Raw genomic sequence first — 17,263 nt, 5'->3', positions numbered from 1 at the left:
CCAAACTGGACCTTGGTTTATCATCCTGTTTACCACTGATTGCAACACAAAGGGGCTTTAGGTTACTGTGATTCTGGACATGCCCCTTATTTCAAAAAACTCAGGGAGCAGGAGGGTATAGATCAGTGGTAGAGTGCCTGCTTAACATGCATGAGGTCCTAGGTTCAATCCCCAGTACCTCCATTAAAAATAACTATATAAACAAATAAATAAACCTAATTACCCCCCCAAAAGACCTCAGGGAGCTTGTACAATCCTTCCCATTTTCTCAAGAAAAGGGAAGTCTGAGGTGCTCCCTAAGTGGTCATACAACATTCTGGCTGAAAGATTATTGCAGAGTCCCTCTGCAAAGAACAAAGAATGATGTTTAAGACCTGTAGGGAGAACATTTCCATTTCAATTGCTACTGTCTCTTTTTAGATTTACGGCAACAAGTGGAATCTGCTAGGTCTTTTGGTCAGTCTGATTCTATAGCTTGATCTGTAACTTTATCTGGTGAATCAAAATCACTGATATTTGAGGATAATAGTAGACTTGATTCTTGGTTCAGAGCTCTATCCAGAAGGGTGTTCAGTGGACCCTGTCAGTGGTACTTTGGGATAAATTTGATATAACAGAAGTTGGTATCATGACACATGTCCTTATAGGTTTATAATCTTAGAACAGAGAAAAAGTGATAGAAAGGCAAGTCATGGTTTTGAGGCTGTGATTCACACAGCAGTCAGAGTTCTGATGATGTCATGAATCTGAAGGGTTTATGGTATCACAGAGCCTTGATCTAAAATCTGAGGTTCTGCCAAGATTTCTTTTAAAAGTTCATTTTATTTTAGAGTTTAAAAATTCTATATATTTTAATGATATGCTATGCATATACCATAGGAGAAAAAAATTATAATCCACTGAATAGCGTGCTAAAAATGTTTATTTCAAACACAATCCAAAGTCTCTATAAGAAAGTTCCAAATTGGACTAAGTGTGGAATAAACATGGTTTTTGCAAAAGTATCTGGTGGTCTGGTGGGGTCCACTGCAGCCAACAGTGCTTTCTGAAGCATTAACATTAGCCACCTAACACTTCCATACACATTTTCATTAGTGTCTCAAAAAATAAAATCTTTTTAAAAGAGATTCATCCATAGTGACACATCAAAGTAACTTAGCACATTAGACCTCTGAAATGTGATTTTGTATCACACGCACACATAGACTGTCTTCTCCTCTTCCCAATTCCCCCTTCTTTGAAGTGAACTCCCAGGCTATCATTTTTTAGAAGAAAAGCAAGGAGATTAACCTACCAAAGCAAAATTGCTTAATTTACTTTTTGATCAAATCCTTTCAAAGGATTTTTTTTGTTTGTTTGTTTGTTAAATATTTTTAACAGGAGAAATAGATGGTAAAATCATGATAACTAAATATCCATAAAGGGTGAAGTGTGTCAAGTGGCAGGACAGGAATCTTTCCTTCCCTATTTGGCACCCCCCGCGTCACTTTGGACCAATCAGATTTCACACCATTTCACTTTCACCAACTCTAAAGGGGAAAGCAGTGCCTGCTCCTTGAAGACAGAAATGCAGTTTTGTCTTGACTTCAGGGAAGTCCATCCTCATTACCACAAACATGAGAATAAGAATCATTTTGAGCTTGAATAGCTCAGTTATTTTAATATGACAGAATTCTAATGACTTGGAAGAATCGGGACAAACACACTCATCACACTCACTGAAATAAAACTTGCTTTTGTTTAATCTGCATTAAATCATCACGATGACCAAATCTAGTTTAAATGAGATGCCTCTAAAATTCTCCAGCTTGAAAAACTTCCCTTACAGGAGTTTGCTGACAAAGAGGTATTTCTCTCCTGCCCCTGCAGAAGGCTGTATTACTCATGCTCAGCTTTGCCCCTCCCAGATGACTCCACCCAACTTGATCACCAAATAAGGAAATCCCACCAGTGAGTTTGCCTCCTATTTACTGGAATTGTTTAGTGAACAGGAGGATTTTTAAAGGAATAGCTGGTTCTATTTCCTTTTTGACATTCTTGACTTATATCAGCCAGGAAGAGGGTTGGACACATATAGAAGAGAGATTCTCAACCTTGGTGCCCAGCAGACTCACTTGGGGAATTTTGAAAATATTGATGTGTGATTCATTGGCCTGGGCATTGGGAGTTGTGAAAGTGTTCCAGGTGATTATAATGTGTGTGTATTTGGGGGTGGGGGGAGTTGTTGAGAACCACCGTTAGAACTGAAAATTTGTGCTCCCTTAATTCCAGAAGCCACAGATGACAGCAAAAGTAGCTGTCACTAACTGAGCACAACATGATGTCACTGTATCCTCCCCACAACAGTGTGTCAAGCCCTAGCTATAATCCTTCATCATCAATCCTGATGCAGCAAATATTTCTTGAACACCATCATTGTTTCAGGCAGCACTGTGACTACATAGATGAGTAAGACACAGTTCATGTCCTTGAAAAGCCAAGAATGATAACAGGGATTCGTTATAACCATAATATAACGAAGAATACTTTTCGTGAGAGAGAACAAAGTGCTAACGAAGTTCAGAGGAGGGAAAGAATACTGCACCTTGTGGCTATTAAGAAAGATGACCCTGTAGGTTCAGCGCGGCACTCCAGCCAGCTTGTCCCGGTCTCTGAGAACTGATGGCTACGTTTTCAGAAATTTTCTACCTACTGTTATAGCACAAGGAACTGTATTCAATTTCTTGTAATAACATATAATGGAAAAGAAGCGGAAAAGAAAAAATATATATGTATAACTGAATCACTTGGCTGTACACCTGAAACTAACATTGTAAACCAACTACACTTCAATAAAAAACTTAAAAAAAAAAAAAAAAAGAAAGTTTGTGAGCCAGTTAATGTCAGGTTGGTAGCTTGCAATTGGCCATGGTGGGAGTTTTTACACTATAAAAATTGGCAAACACTATAAACCAGGGCTTTTTCTGTCTGCAGAGCTGGTTTTTAAATATTTACCAGCACATCGCTGATGGACCTTAAAAGATGTGTAGGATTTCACTCTGGAGAGGTGGGGTATGCCAAGTAGAAGAGTATGATCGAAGACAAAGAATTGGGAGAGAATTCAAACTTGCTCAAGTGAGAAAGAATGAGTAATCTAGTTTGCCTGAGAAAAATAGGAGTTACAACTGAAAAGTGGAGGGCGGGATGTGTTAAGTAAGTCTAAGGCTTCAGTGCAAAATGTCTGATAGAGCCTGACATATAGGAGGTGCTCAAAAAGAGTGAACACCTTTCATCCCCCCAAGCTCCTGTGAGGTAGGTATTTTTGAAATAGATGAAACTGAGTTTCAGAGAGATTAAGAAATTGTCCATCGGGAGAAGGGAGGTGCTGTGTGGAGAAACAGGGAAGTAGAAGAATTAGGGGAAACCCTCTGAGTCTGAGTGCTGGTCGTGCACACGTGGGGCAATACCGGCGGCAAAGGTGGAGTTGCAGAGAGAAGCGGGGGCTAGAGGTATGGTTTGCAAGTCGCTACACAGGGCCTAGTGAACACCAGTCTGTCTTCCATTTCTTAGGCTCCACTGGGCTTGATGAACCATGGGTTTTCTCTCTCAGTCCCCTCCTAGAGGCTGGAAGCCCTTTGTTTCAATAAGCAGCAATTCTGGGAATCTTAGATCAGCTAAGGCTCACCAAAAGTACTGAGAAATCCAGGGATTGTGCATAATGTCCTTGGAGATTCAGGCCAACCTCTGGAAGCTGGGGCACTTCCTGGGAGTAGCAAACCCTGCCAAGTTCTTGAACTTTAGCTGTGACTTCCGTTTTCAGGTAGAGCCCCTCTAATCCAATCTGGTCTCAGTCTGCCTCTCAGAACCAGGAAAACCTGACCTTTGGTCAAGGGAAAGAAGCAAATTTCCTAAATCCAACCCAGTGTAGGCCTGACCATCTCATGAGAGCGGGCTAGATGGTGAGACAGCACACCCTTCATCTCCCTGTAACCGGCTCATGGCAGACGGTCCCTCCAGCAGAGTTTGACAATGGAAATTATGGGTGGGCTTGAGAGTCAGAACAGTCTTTTTTTTAGAAGTAGCCATTCTGTCTCATCTCATTACTGATAAAAGTCCCAACTTGAAGATTCTCCCACCACATCTTGAGTAAACTCCTAAAGTCAAAAAGACTAGCCAGGTATGGAAAGCTCTGCTTTCTTTTAAAACCCTACACATGCTAAAAAACATCTTTTAATCCTAGACTGCATTAAAATTTTTTTTTTCTGGGTACAGATTGTTCCAATTAAATTCTTAAATGTCAAAAGTTTCTTAAAATAAAACTCCTTAAAATAAACCAAATCAGCCATTCTGGATTCCAGCCAACGTAAATCAAAGTACCTAACCAGATGGGGATTCTGTAAACCAAAGGTAACAGCAGTTGTTCACAGCTTAGGGCCTGATGAGAAAAAGCAAAGGGCATCGGAGAGGCCATTTTCCTTTTCAAATTGTTTTTCAAAACACAGGGTAACGTCCTAATAAACAAATGAATCGTGTTTCCTGTAGCACCTGTTCACAGAAACCTCAAAATATGCCTACGATGTTCTGAAAAAAGAAGCTGAAGTCCAGTTAGCAAAACAACTGAATTTATCCAAAGTGGGAGAGGAGCCCAGCCGCTGCTTGTACAACCTGGAGAGAAGCACGTGGGAAACGTCACTCACTCCCCGCTCCATCAGCCGGAGTGAGGGCATCAGCAAGTTGCAACCTGACCTGACCCTGCACGCATGGGGTCTCCAGCACACCATACATGCCACGGAGACCTAGCGGGAGAACTTGGCACTGAGAAGATGCAGCTGTGTTAGAAATGATCTCCTGCACGACCGCTGACCAGATCACACACACAAACCCTGCAATGAGCCTAGGTTATTTTCCTGTGAGCAAAAAAGAACTCTGTTAGGAAAAAAGTGTTTTCTAATAAACCAAGAGGAAAGTGATGCCTTCGTTATCTCGCTCCCCAGCTGGGGAGGGATCCTGTGAGCTGTCAGCACCAATATGGGAGAAGTGGGGCAGAAAATGGTCCAGGCCAAGGTCAGAAACAGACAAGAATGGAAACAAGTGTCCTAGCATGGGCTGCAGAGCTGTTAGCACAGAGGGCACTGGGCAAGGTCAGTGTGGAGTCAATAGTCAGAGGTGCCAAGTAGGAGTAGGGGCACTCTGTTCGCTGGTGGCCTCCAGGGGACAAGGAGGTCCTCTTTCTTTGCCTGGCTCATCACTAATTAACCTTTGGGCAACAGCTCAGACACTGTTTTCTCAAGGCAGCCCCTAGACCAGTCTTAGACCCTGTCCTATCTCCCTGCAGCGCTCCTGCGTCGCACTCCTAATTGAAGTGATTCATTGACGACTGATTTCATAGTCCTTCTCCATCTGTGCATCTGTCTTCTCAACGGCTGCATCTCCAGTACCCAGCACAGTATGTGGCCCATTATCAGCCCTCAGTACAACATGTTGGGAGGAAGGAAAGATGAATAAAGGTCACAAGAGAGAACAGAGGGCTAGAGGGAGCACGGGAGGGGAAAATCCGAGGGTGGTGCACACAAAACTTCACCCTGTTCTGGATCCCCTTTTTGGGGACCTGCGGCAAGCTTGCAAATGTGAGTGGGCGTGGCTGACCCTGAAGGCAACATACCGGGCCAAGCAACTAACCCCTGTGGTGGACACTTGAGGGTATATGGTTTAGGAAACTAAATGTGACTCTCTCCTGGAAAAAAGGCCTTTTTTTTTTTTTTTTTCTTCTTGCTGTTTCATCTCTTGCTGGGTTTTTTTTTTTTTTTTTCCTTTCTCCGGTGTTTTGAGATGAAAACAAGCTGTAACCTGAAACTACAGATACTTCTCAAGGATGATGGTATGCTGAAAGAATGTAGTTAAAATGCTCATTAGGGAACCATCTACAGTTGTAAAGAACAGGGTAGAGGAACGGATTCCCTCAATCCTTGGATTTACTCCACAGGATTTTACCAAAACAGGATGAACCTCTGAAAAAAGAAGATAATCATTTACAAAACCATTACAAAGAAAATCTAATGAAAGACATCTGAAGGAAACAGGCAAAGGAAGAGCTTTAAGAAGGCTGCATTTTATAGGCAGAAAGCTTTGATATTCATGGGATTATTGATGTTGGCTATCAAATGAATGGCAGGTGGGAGCCCAGAAGTGAAAAGGCGATTGGAACAGTGAGTTTGGGACTATTAGCTGGGGTGAAGTGGTGCTCCTCAAACTTGAACGTTCATATGGGGTTGAGCAGATCTGGGGTGGGGCCCTGGATTCTGTTTTTTAAACAATCTCCCAAGCCATGTCTGCGCAGGTGGGTTTTGGACCACACTTTGAGTAGCAAGAGGATGTGCTACGATGGAGAAAAGCAGAAGAGAAAATAAGGCCCTGGAGCACAGGGACCGTCCAGGAAGTTTGTCTTGCCCTGCCGTCTCTTGTGCATGATAAATACTGACGGATTTTTGTTTTACTTGGATTCTTTGGGTTGCAAGGACTAAAGTGTCACTCAGTCTAGTTCAAACGATAAAGTTTGTGGGAAAGAAACTGCAAAGCAGTGAGGGTGATGGAGACTTCTGGAAAACAGGACCCGTGGACTAGCCAGGCCTTGCAGAGACAGGAACCAGATATGTCCTGAATCCAGGGCAGCTGGACAGAGGACCTTGGGGGCAAGGATTTGTGGACTTCTTCACCCTCTTGTTATTCTTCGAAGAGCTTTCATCTATCTCACCAAGAAGCTCTTACTCTTACGTTTACCCCCTTCCTCAGTTCCCCTCCAGAGACGAGACAGAACAAACTCTGAAACCACTGACTCAAGCCTCTGTGTCACTTCCTTACCATATAGCGAGACGAGCACCATCCCCCTCCCCACAGGGCCCCTCCGAGTGACACATAGAGAGAGGAGAGACGAGAGAGGAGAGAGAGAGCAAGATGAGAGAGAGGAGCTAGAGAGAGAGAGAGAGAGAAGAGAGAGAGAGAGAGAGAGCAGGAGAGGGGATGGAGAGAGAGAGACGAGATCGACGAGAGAGAGAGATGAAGAGAGGGAGAGAGGAGGGGGAGAAGATGTAGAAGAGAGAGGGGAAAGAGAGGGAGATGGAGCTCTGCCTGGCGTCCCAGGTGAGGCAGAGCACATCACCGAGCTTTTTTCCTCTCCGGGTATGTGTGCCCTGGGGTTGGGGGTGGGGGGCCAGGTGGACCGCGGACCGAGTGGTCCAGCGTGGCTGTCAGGGTGCAGGTGCGGCATCATGTTCCGGAAGGGGCCTTTTAGGGATACGGTGGGCGTGGTATTTGTCTCCTCCAGGAAATCCAGGGTTGGCTGACTTCCAGGCTTTTGTGGTCCTGGGAGAGTTACTTGCTCTTGGTTGCTCTCTGAGGCACAAAAAAAAAAAAAAACAACTTTCTTCAGAAAAGTATTGGGAGACTTCCTATTTGGAAAGTTCCGGTCTGTTTTACTGAAGGTGGGGGAGGGAGATTCATTTTGCAGTTTTTAAAGGGTTGGTGGTTTATCCAAAGCCTTCCGCTGGCTCAGGGTTCAGAATGTTAATTGAGGCTAAACCCAGGATTCTTTCCCACACCTGCTGCCTGTTGGGGGGCGGTTGGCTCAGTGTCAGCAGATCCTGCTCTTCTGACCGGCTGCCGGAGGCTCACCCACACAGATCGGCACACACGTCATTCATTCAGCCCTTCTGTGAATATTTATTGAACCCTCCACGTGCCAGGCACTAAAATCAGGCCTGGGGATAGCAATGAACAAAAAAGACAAACATCTCTGCCCTCATAGCACGTATGGTCTGGTTTGGGGAGGCAACAGATAAATATAACAAACACATGAATTATAGGTTATGTTAGAAGATGAGACACGCTTTGGAGAAAAAAAATCCAGCACAGTAAGTGGGTTAGGGAGTACTGGTGAAGAGGGGAGATGGGGTGAAACTTTTAACAGCATGCAGGAGGGTAGGTCTCATGGAGAAGTTGACATCTGAGCCAAGCCTTGAAGGAGGTGAGGGAAGTTTTGAGAATTTTGCAATATCCCGCAGGATAAGACACTAGAGGCAGCTTGGAGTCTTATGAAACCAGCCCTGAAAACTCCAGGAATAAATAATGGATGAGTGAGAGTAGGACAGTTCAGGAATACTCCATGGTTGTGCACTAAGAACGGCCCCACACAGATATTTTAGGAGCAGTGGCAGCGAGGAGATTGGAGAAAGAAGGGTCATTGCAGCAATATGGGAAGTGATGGCAAAGTCAAGGTTCATTTCAGTGTATTATTCTTCCAACTTTTCTGTAGATTTGAAAAATTTTAAAGTTGGGAAAAAGTCTTAGTTGTGATCATGGTATGGTGGTTAGGTAAAATTGCCTTATATTTAAGAGGTAAATTATTTACGGGAAATATGTCATGATGTCTGCAACTTTCTATCAAATGGTACCTAAAAAATATTTTATGGAGACAGAGAGATAAAGCAACCATGACGCGGTGTTACCAATTGAGAATCAAGGTAAAAGATGTATCACGTGCCATTCTTTCAGCTTTCCTATCGACTTGAAAATTTTCAGAATAAAAAGTTGGATTCCACTCTTAGGTATTTACTCAAGAGAAATGAAAATATATGATGATCTATAGACTTTTATGTGAATGTTTATGGCAACATTATTCATAATAGCTCCAATCTGGAACCAATCCAAATGCTCATCAGTTGTTAATGGATAAAGCAAATATGGTGTATCCCTGCAAACGGATTACAACTCAGCAACAAGGAACAAGCTACTGATACGGGTTACAATGTGGATCAACCTTAAAAACATTATGCTACTGAAAGAAGCTAGGAGTAAAAGACAACATGTTATATAATTTCATTTATGTGAACCATCCAGAAAGGGAAAAATCTATAAAGACAGAAAGCAGTTCAGTGGTTGCCTAGGGCTGGGGGCGAACGTGGGGATTGACTGCAAACAAATATGAGGGAATTTTGAAGGGATGATGGAAATGTTCAAAAGTTGGTTTATGGTGATGATTGCACAACTCTAAATTTACTAAAAATTGTCACATTGTACGCTTACAGTGGGTAATGTGGTGTTATGTAAATTATGCCTCAATAAAACTGTTAAAAAAAACAGTTAAAAAAAGTTTATTTCTCTACCTGGGAATCTGATGGTGAGACTTTAGGCATTCAACAAATATTTTTTCGAAGCTTACTATGTGCCAGGCATGGTGTGTTAAACCCTGAGGCTGCAGTGCTGAATCAAATAGGCACTGGGGTATGACAAACTTCATGAACTATTTGGTATGTTTTCTGTGGGACCTGCCTGGTGGAAGAGGGGTAGATAAGAACCTGTATTTCTTTTGCTGCTTGTTTTGTTTGGGTTCTACCAAAAGCAAAACCTGAGATGAGTGTGAGTTGTTTATCTGGCAGATGTCGTGGGTGGAATGGTGGCTCTCAAAAAAAGATATGTTTTTGTCCTAACCCTCACAACCTGGGAATGTGACATTATTTGGAAAAAGAGTTTTTGTATATGTGATTAAGTTAAAGATCTCAAGATGTGAAATCATCCTGGATTATCTGGGCTAGTCCTAAATCCAATGACAAGTGTCCTTAGGGGAGACAGCAGAGGAGAAGATATGGACACAGAAAAGAAGGCCACTTGAGGTGGGGCCGAGATGAGTGATGCTGTCATAAGCCAAGGAACACTTGGGACCACCGAAGCTGGAAGAGGCAAGGGAGGATTCTCCCCTAGAGCCTTCAGAGTGAGTGCAGCCCTGTCACCACCTTGATTATGGACTTCAGGGAGAAAATGAATCCCTGTCATTTAAAGCAATACAGCAGGTGATCCCAGGTGAGTGAGTGAGGATGTGAGACACGGATGGGAGGCAAGCCCACGAAGGTATGGTGAAGGAGTGCCTTTCTGCTCTGGGGCTCTTCTGAGAGACCGTGAAGAAGGGATGAGAAGCCTTGGGTATCCACCAGCCCACTCCTCGCTGGTTGAGTGTAACTCCTGTTTTTTAATATTTAATGGAAGATTCTCATGTTCCCACTAACATTTGTCTTCCACGTGAGCTCTATAACCATGTGTTAATATTCTAGAAATGCTGCCAGATGCTTTGTACAGAGACAGGCTCTCCTATGACCCTGGGCCTCAGAGCACCTAGTGTGGTGTGGAAACACAGCAGCTGAAGTGGAAAGCCTGTTAGGTTTCTCACTCCCCTTCCTGATCGCCACCCCCCACCCTCTGCCCCCAATCCCCGTCACGGTCATTGCCAAGCAGGGCTTCCTGTAGCTCTCATTTTTGCCTGTCTGTTCTTTGTTCCTCCCAGCCAGCAATGTTCTTTTCTTGTTCCTTTTCTTCTAGTCTCCCTGGGTAGAAGCCCGCAGTGCTTTTTGCCAAGACTGGGTGGGGAGCTCCCAGTGACTGGCTATATCATTTTATAAAGCTCCCAACATCAGGCCTGGAATTTCAAATCCAGCTTTGAACACTGGTCATCTGGTCACCCGCACTCCCAGTGAGGGCTCAAGGGTGCTGTGGAACACAGAATAAATGTGCATATCTGAAATTAAAAATTCAAGGGCATCTGCTCATTTTAAAACTCAGCTTTCCATTGTCAGGGTGGGGAAGGTCCTGGAAATGGCATGTCTTTGCTTGTGAGCTCTCGCCAAGGCTTCCTGGGTAAGACCCTGGCTGTGACTTCTCTCTTAGCTGTTTTACTTCTCCTATGAGCTGGAATCAGGAGGGCAGAGCATCCAGGAGACCAAGGTAGTTTGGTTTCTGGCCATCTTTGGCTAAACTATCTCTGGCACCCTCTGAAATAGCATCCTCTATCTGCACTAAAGGTGTTATCTTAGCTGGAAGAAGTGAGTTTTTCAAATGCCCTAATAATAATAGCTCAAATCTACTGAGTGCTTCCCACACACTAGGCTCTGTGCTGACTGCTTGGTGTTCTTTATCAATTTTAATCCTCATGATAACCTTATAAAGCCCCTCCTTTATCATCCCCATTTCACAGATGAGGAAACTGAGACTTGGCGAGTTCAGGCACGTGTCTGGAGCCACACAGGTGGTGGAGCTAGGATTCAAGCCTGGGTCTGTCTGACTTCAGGACATATGTGTTGAACCTTCAGGGTATCTGGCCCCAGATCAGAAGAACCCTCAACTTTTGTTCCTTTTCCAAGAGAGTTCAATGGAGAATTGAAAAAGTAACAGTTTCTGAATGAGTGCTTAGAAAACCCCACTGTGAGGAACCAGGTCTCTCCAAGGAGTCAGGGCAAATCAAGCCAGGGATGCTGACCAGCCCAAAAGTGGGCTTTTTCTATTCAGAACCATATGCCTCAAAGCATAGATTCACTGAAATCGACGTTACAAGGAGAGAGTGAACACTTTGGACCACGGAATTGGAGGGGGATTGAGGCCTGAGCATCTCAAAGACCATTTGGAGCAGCAAATGAGAAGGAAGCTCAAACCATACATGTCTTCTGTTCATGGAGGCCTGGGAAGAACGGAGTAAGAAGTTCTGAGTACTGGGCATTCAAGGCTCATTTAGGGGCTGACAGCAGGAATAATATGGGGTCATGGGTGCACGGAGTGTCAGTGAACCAGTGGTAACCTGACCCCTCATCCAGTCAGATGGAAAGACTTCAGCTATGAAAAATCTGGCCCAGCAAGTTCTCTGCCTGAAGTGTAGCCTCACCTCCTGCCTCTCCTGGCCACCTAGCTTTCATCACGCGGGAACAGAGGAAAAAAATAATTTGGGAATATGGATAGCATTTAAGTGACTCTGAAAAGTTTTGTGGCAACATGGACCTGTTTCAAGAATTATTTTTAACTGCAGACATTTGGTCCCAGTGGGAAATAAAACTTAAAAGGACAGTTATAATTAGGTCACATTTTGAGAAACTTATTACATTTTGCTGTATGTCCCAGGAGTGGTGTATCTTAAATGATTTTAGTATTTAGATTCAATCATGGTGCAGAATTCCATTTTTCTATGCAAGGGTGGAAAGCAAATAAGAGAAATTATGATAGCAGTATTCGATGAAAGCAGAGACAGGAAGAAATTTAATTGGAAATAGAAGAAAGAGAAACATCTTATAATTTGTTTTCTCACTCCTCTCTCTTTTCTCCTTGGCTAAATCCTAAAATAGTGTCTATGGAAGGAGCCATCTATCTCTATTCCCCATTAAATGCCCCTTTATTTCTGCTCAGGACGAAAATTTGACCAAAGACAACTCTTTAATTTCTCAAGTACAATATAGTGAAGCAATTTAGTAGAGGAAAGGCTGGTATCTCACTGGGAGCAAGAAATAAACATTAGCAGTGGCTGTAATACAGTTTTTATGATCTCTGCACAGGTTTCAGAGCTGAGGGCCAGCTGGGGACTAGTTATTGGACCCTGGGGAGTGATGGGAAAGAGGGAGAAAGATTAGAAGTGGGGTAAGTGGAGATGACAGTGGCCAAAACAGGGGGTCACACTTCTGTGAAAGATGTTCCACGAGACCTATCCTTGATGGGGGCCTTGCAGAAGTCAAGGCCCTTTGCTCTGTGTTCTAGAGACGTATGATGAGTCTGTCCAGTCTCTTTTGCATCCATGCACCTGTGAAATTTTAAAAAATGATCCCTAAAATTTATCTGCCTAGCAGTGCATTAAAATGGTCCAGGGATGTTTTCTCCCACTGACAAATACATAATATATTCTTAGCGCTAAGAAGCTGCCCATAGAAATGATTTTGCTAGACACTTCCTAACCCTTTTTAATAGTAAAGGTGCATAAAAATCTGCAATCTTAACCATTCATCGGGGATTAAATCATGATTTGCCTTGGATGAGTGGATGTGTGGCTATTTACTGAGTTAAATAAGGTAGAAGAATTGTGTAGAGAGATCAGATCTACATGTATCAAAAGCCCACTTGTGTTTGATGCACGGAGATGTTGCTTAGCAGAAAATGGCCTCCCTGACTGGAGAAAGTGTGAGCTGTCAGCCTCAGTAATCAGCTGTGTGAGGCTGAGTTGCAGCTATTCATGATGTGGTGGCCTTGGTGACAGCTCATACCAGGTGTCCTCTCCTCTTGGCAGGTCAGCATCTCTGCTGCCTCCTGCTTCAACTGTCCTTCACTTTGCACCTGTTCTGCTTGGAAGTCAGAAAGTGTGTTTTGCTGCCGTGGAATCTGTGTTGGGAAAGGTCAGTGGAAAAAAGGCTGCTCAGGGAAGTCAGGGATCAGCAGTTAGTGAGCCATCCTACCTTCTAGGCCCAGCGGTCCCATTGACCTGGGGACCAGTCCCCCAAGCCCACTCTTTTTCATACATTCTAAAAGGAGGACTCCCCTCTCCATGTTTTCCTGTCTGACAGACCTTCCTATGATTTGGTAGACTAATCTTTATTAGTTAGTGATGGATATGTTACAACTTCTAGAGTGCACACCAACACCTTAACCTAGGTGTCACCAACTCTAATGCTTACAGGAGACAAGCAAGTAATATGAATGAGCACAAGTTGAGTGGGGACTAAGAGAAAAGATGCCCCTTCAAAATATGGGTATATGGGTCCAGTGTTGTCAGAATTCCCAATTTTTTAGAGAGAGTTTGGGAATCTGGATTTTCATATGATCTCCTAACATTCAAATGTTGGGTAGTCAATTTGAAAATTAAATAACTCTCATAGACTAAACAAACAAATTAAAACACACACACACACAAAATCTGAATCCTCTGTGAAAGCCAATTTATTACATCTGCATTAACTTGAAGAAATTAGACTATGTGGTAGAAAATATCTCTGCCCCCCAAACTGTTGTCAGCAGTTGCCTTTGGGAATAGGAGTGGGGGTATGTGGGAACTTTTACATTTTTCTTAGTAAACTTTTGTATTTGAATTTTGAGCAATGAGATATATGTATTACATATATAGTTATTTTTTAAAAAATCAACAGTCTGAAAAACACAAGAGACTGGATTTAGAAGCTGGAAGACTCCAACATTTAAAATGACTAGAGACTTACATTTAACATGGCAGATTGACTGCATGGAAGACAGAATCCAAAAGAAAAAAATAAATTTGGAGGAAGCAGAAAAAAGTCAGGAAGCAGGAAAAAAAAATCAAAAAGACTATCAATTTATGAAATAAGAACAGGAGCCTATAAAAATCAGAGAACAAAAAAGAGCTCTTAAAAATTAAAAATACATCACAGCAGAAGAGAATGTGACAATGAATGTATGTATGTCCACATATAACTGAAAAATTGTGCTCTATGCTGGAATTTGACACAGCATTGTAATATGACTATAACTCAATAAAAAATGTTAAAAAAATTAAAAATACAATAATAGAGTAACATTCAATAGAAAGTTTAGAAAATGGAATTGATGGAATCTCATAGAAAGTATACAGATACAGAAATAAAAGATACATATTTAGAAAGTAAGAAAGAAACAATATGAAACTGAGAGACTGATTTAGGAGTTCTGATATTCAACCAACAGAATATTTTGAAAGGGAGAACAGAGAAAACTGAGGAAAGGAAGTTACAAAAGAAGTAATATGAGAAATCCCATGGAGGGAGTGCCCCAGTGCAATAAATAATAATCATAAAATAAAACCTCACATCAAGGCACATCATCATGAAATTTCAGAACACTGGGAATCAAGAGAAGATTCCAGAGGGATTTCCTGAGAGAAGAAATAAGCCACAACAGAAGATTACGAATAGAATGGTCATCTCAACAGCAGACTTCTCAACAGCAGCACTGGATGCTGTCACGAAATGGAATATTTGGAAAAAATATTTCTGAACTGGTACATATGGTCATTCCTCAGTATCCATGGAGGATTGGTTCCAGGACCCCCGGTGGTTACCAGAATCTGCACATGCCCAAGTCCCTTATATAAAATGGTGTAATATTTGCAAATAAGCTATGTACATCCTTCTGTATGCTTTAAGTCATCTCTAGATTACTTATAGTATCTAATACAAAGTAAATAGTTGTAAATGCTATGTAAATGGGTGTTGACATGTAACAAATTTTTGCTTTTTGGAACTTTCCAGAATTTTTTTCTGAATATTTTCAGTCCACAGTTGGTTGAATCCGAGCTTGTTGAACCCACAGATATGGAGGGCCAACTGTATAGCACACTAATGCCAAGTGTGAGGGTATAAATGAAGACATTTTCAGATATGAAGGGTCTCAAATTTTCTTCTATTACTCTTTCTTAAGAATCTGTTAGAGGATGTATTTTACTAAAGTGAGTAAGCAAATCTAGGAGACTTGGGATCCAGATTACAATGCATCCAACACATGAGATGGAGTGAGCAAAGGAAGTTCTCAAGGTGATAGCAAAGACAGGTTTTAAGAAGATAGCTATGGAGGGGGAGGGTGTAGCTCAGAGATAGAGCATGTGCTTAGCATGCACAAGGTCCTGGATTCAATCCCCAGTACCTCCATTAAAAAAAAAAATAAATCTACTCCCTCAAAACAAAGAAAAAAATTTAAGAAAATCTTTAATCCATTAGAATTTATCCTCATATATTGATCCAGCTTCATCTTTTCCAAATGGCTGCCTGGTTGTCCCAACTCTATTCATTATCTGACTCTCAATTTAAGTACATACATTACCACAAAAAAATTTGTTAAAAAGAGAGAGGCAGAGCAGAGAAGCCCTCCTGATGACCTGAAGTGATAAGGCGAGGGAGGAAGTGGGAAGGTAACATCCTCTTTCCCAGCCTCCGAGTTCCCACGCTGCCTTTCAGATGGCCACTTCCGTAGAGATGTCCTGCCAGCGGCTGTTTCATCAGGAGAACTACTTGGCTGCCATGAAGGGCTCGCTGGGATGATACTGGCCGAGCTCAGACACTGGAAGTGTGAGTTTCAGACCAGATCCTGGGAGGGATGATGGCAGGAGCTGCTCCAGGAAATTCCCTGTTGCAGGATGACTCAGCTCAAATTGCCTTCCTGCATGACGGCACTTACAATCCCCAGGAGAGTGAATCTGATTGGCCACTTGGTCACTTGCTCCTCTCCTGTCAGCAGGGGTCCAAGTGCTACGATGAGCCGGACACTAGAACCGAGGGGGTGGGAGCAGGGAGGGGCAACTCCAAAGGAAGAGGTGCCGGGCAACAGAACCAAACAAAGCCCCCGCAGCAGCTGTCCACATTTGTAAAAATAGTCATAATAAAAATAGCAGCTATTTGTGGACTCTTTCTCTAGGCCAGGAACTGCGTTAAGTGTTTTATCTAATTTACCTCTCGCCAGCTGTGGAGGTTGACAGATGAGGAAGGGAGGAAGTGGGAAGTTATCATGTAAGTGGCATAACCGGGACACAAACCTGGATGTCCACCCCCACCCAGCCTCTGCCTTTTAACTGATCAGGGATACTGTCCTCGGAGTAAGAATAAATGTTCTCCTTTCTCTAAGTCAGCTTCTGTGCCCTGCACCCTTGACTGTTGCTCTCCATGGGCTTGGATGTGGCCGTAGACGACTGTTCTGGTACTCACAGGGCTCCTTCCTGTCCCCATCTGTCATCCTGGTGCTTGCTGTCTGCTCTCCTGGTCAGCACCTGGTGGCCACAGCACCTCCAGGGACCATGCTTTCTCATTCCTTCTCTATCACTGCCATCTGGGCTGGGCTGATGACCCTGTCAGGCAACCATCTCTTGCTACATGCACAGGCCTCCCTCAGCCCCTGAGCTGTTGCCTGGGCCCTCTTGTGCATCTCTATGCTCCCTTCCTTCGGGATGGGGGCCCTTTCCGGCAGGTATGCTGTATGGGAGATTGAGGGGTGGCCGATGCCCCAGTGGTGTTAGTCACCACACCTCAGTAACTGCCCCTTGCGTCAGGCTCTCACATCTCTGCGTAGACACCACCCACCCACCCTTCCACCTGCCCTGGGGCTCCTCTGGCCTGCCTGGATGACTGAATTAGAACTGGGTACCTCACCGACTCCTCTGGTACCGGCCCTACACTGCTTCATCCCTACCTCCTCCAGCCTCAGGCAGCCTCACAGCAAGGGTCTCCTTTGCACGGACCCCTCCTTGGCCACACTCAAGGCTGGAATTTCTCCTTCCAGCTCCCTTCCTGCATGATTCAGAAGCCCTCAGATTTCTGCTGTTTCTTGGGCTGGGCAGCTCCTGGTGGGTGTGGCTTGGAGCTTGTCTCCAGTTGTAAAAACACCATGATTGAATTTAAACACTAAAATTACACAGTCGGCATTGCACTGAGTGCTGCTCCTCCAAATGCCATCTCTTCAGGACCGAGTGACTCACCGTCCCTCCCCCTCGGAGGCGCTG

The sequence above is a fragment of the Camelus ferus genome, chromosome 25, assembly GCF_009834535.1.
Source record: "Camelus ferus isolate YT-003-E chromosome 25, BCGSAC_Cfer_1.0, whole genome shotgun sequence".
NCBI lineage: Eukaryota > Metazoa > Chordata > Mammalia > Artiodactyla > Camelidae > Camelus > Camelus ferus.
The sequence above is the reverse complement of the archived record's forward strand: the minus strand, read 5'-3'. Positions refer to the sequence as shown.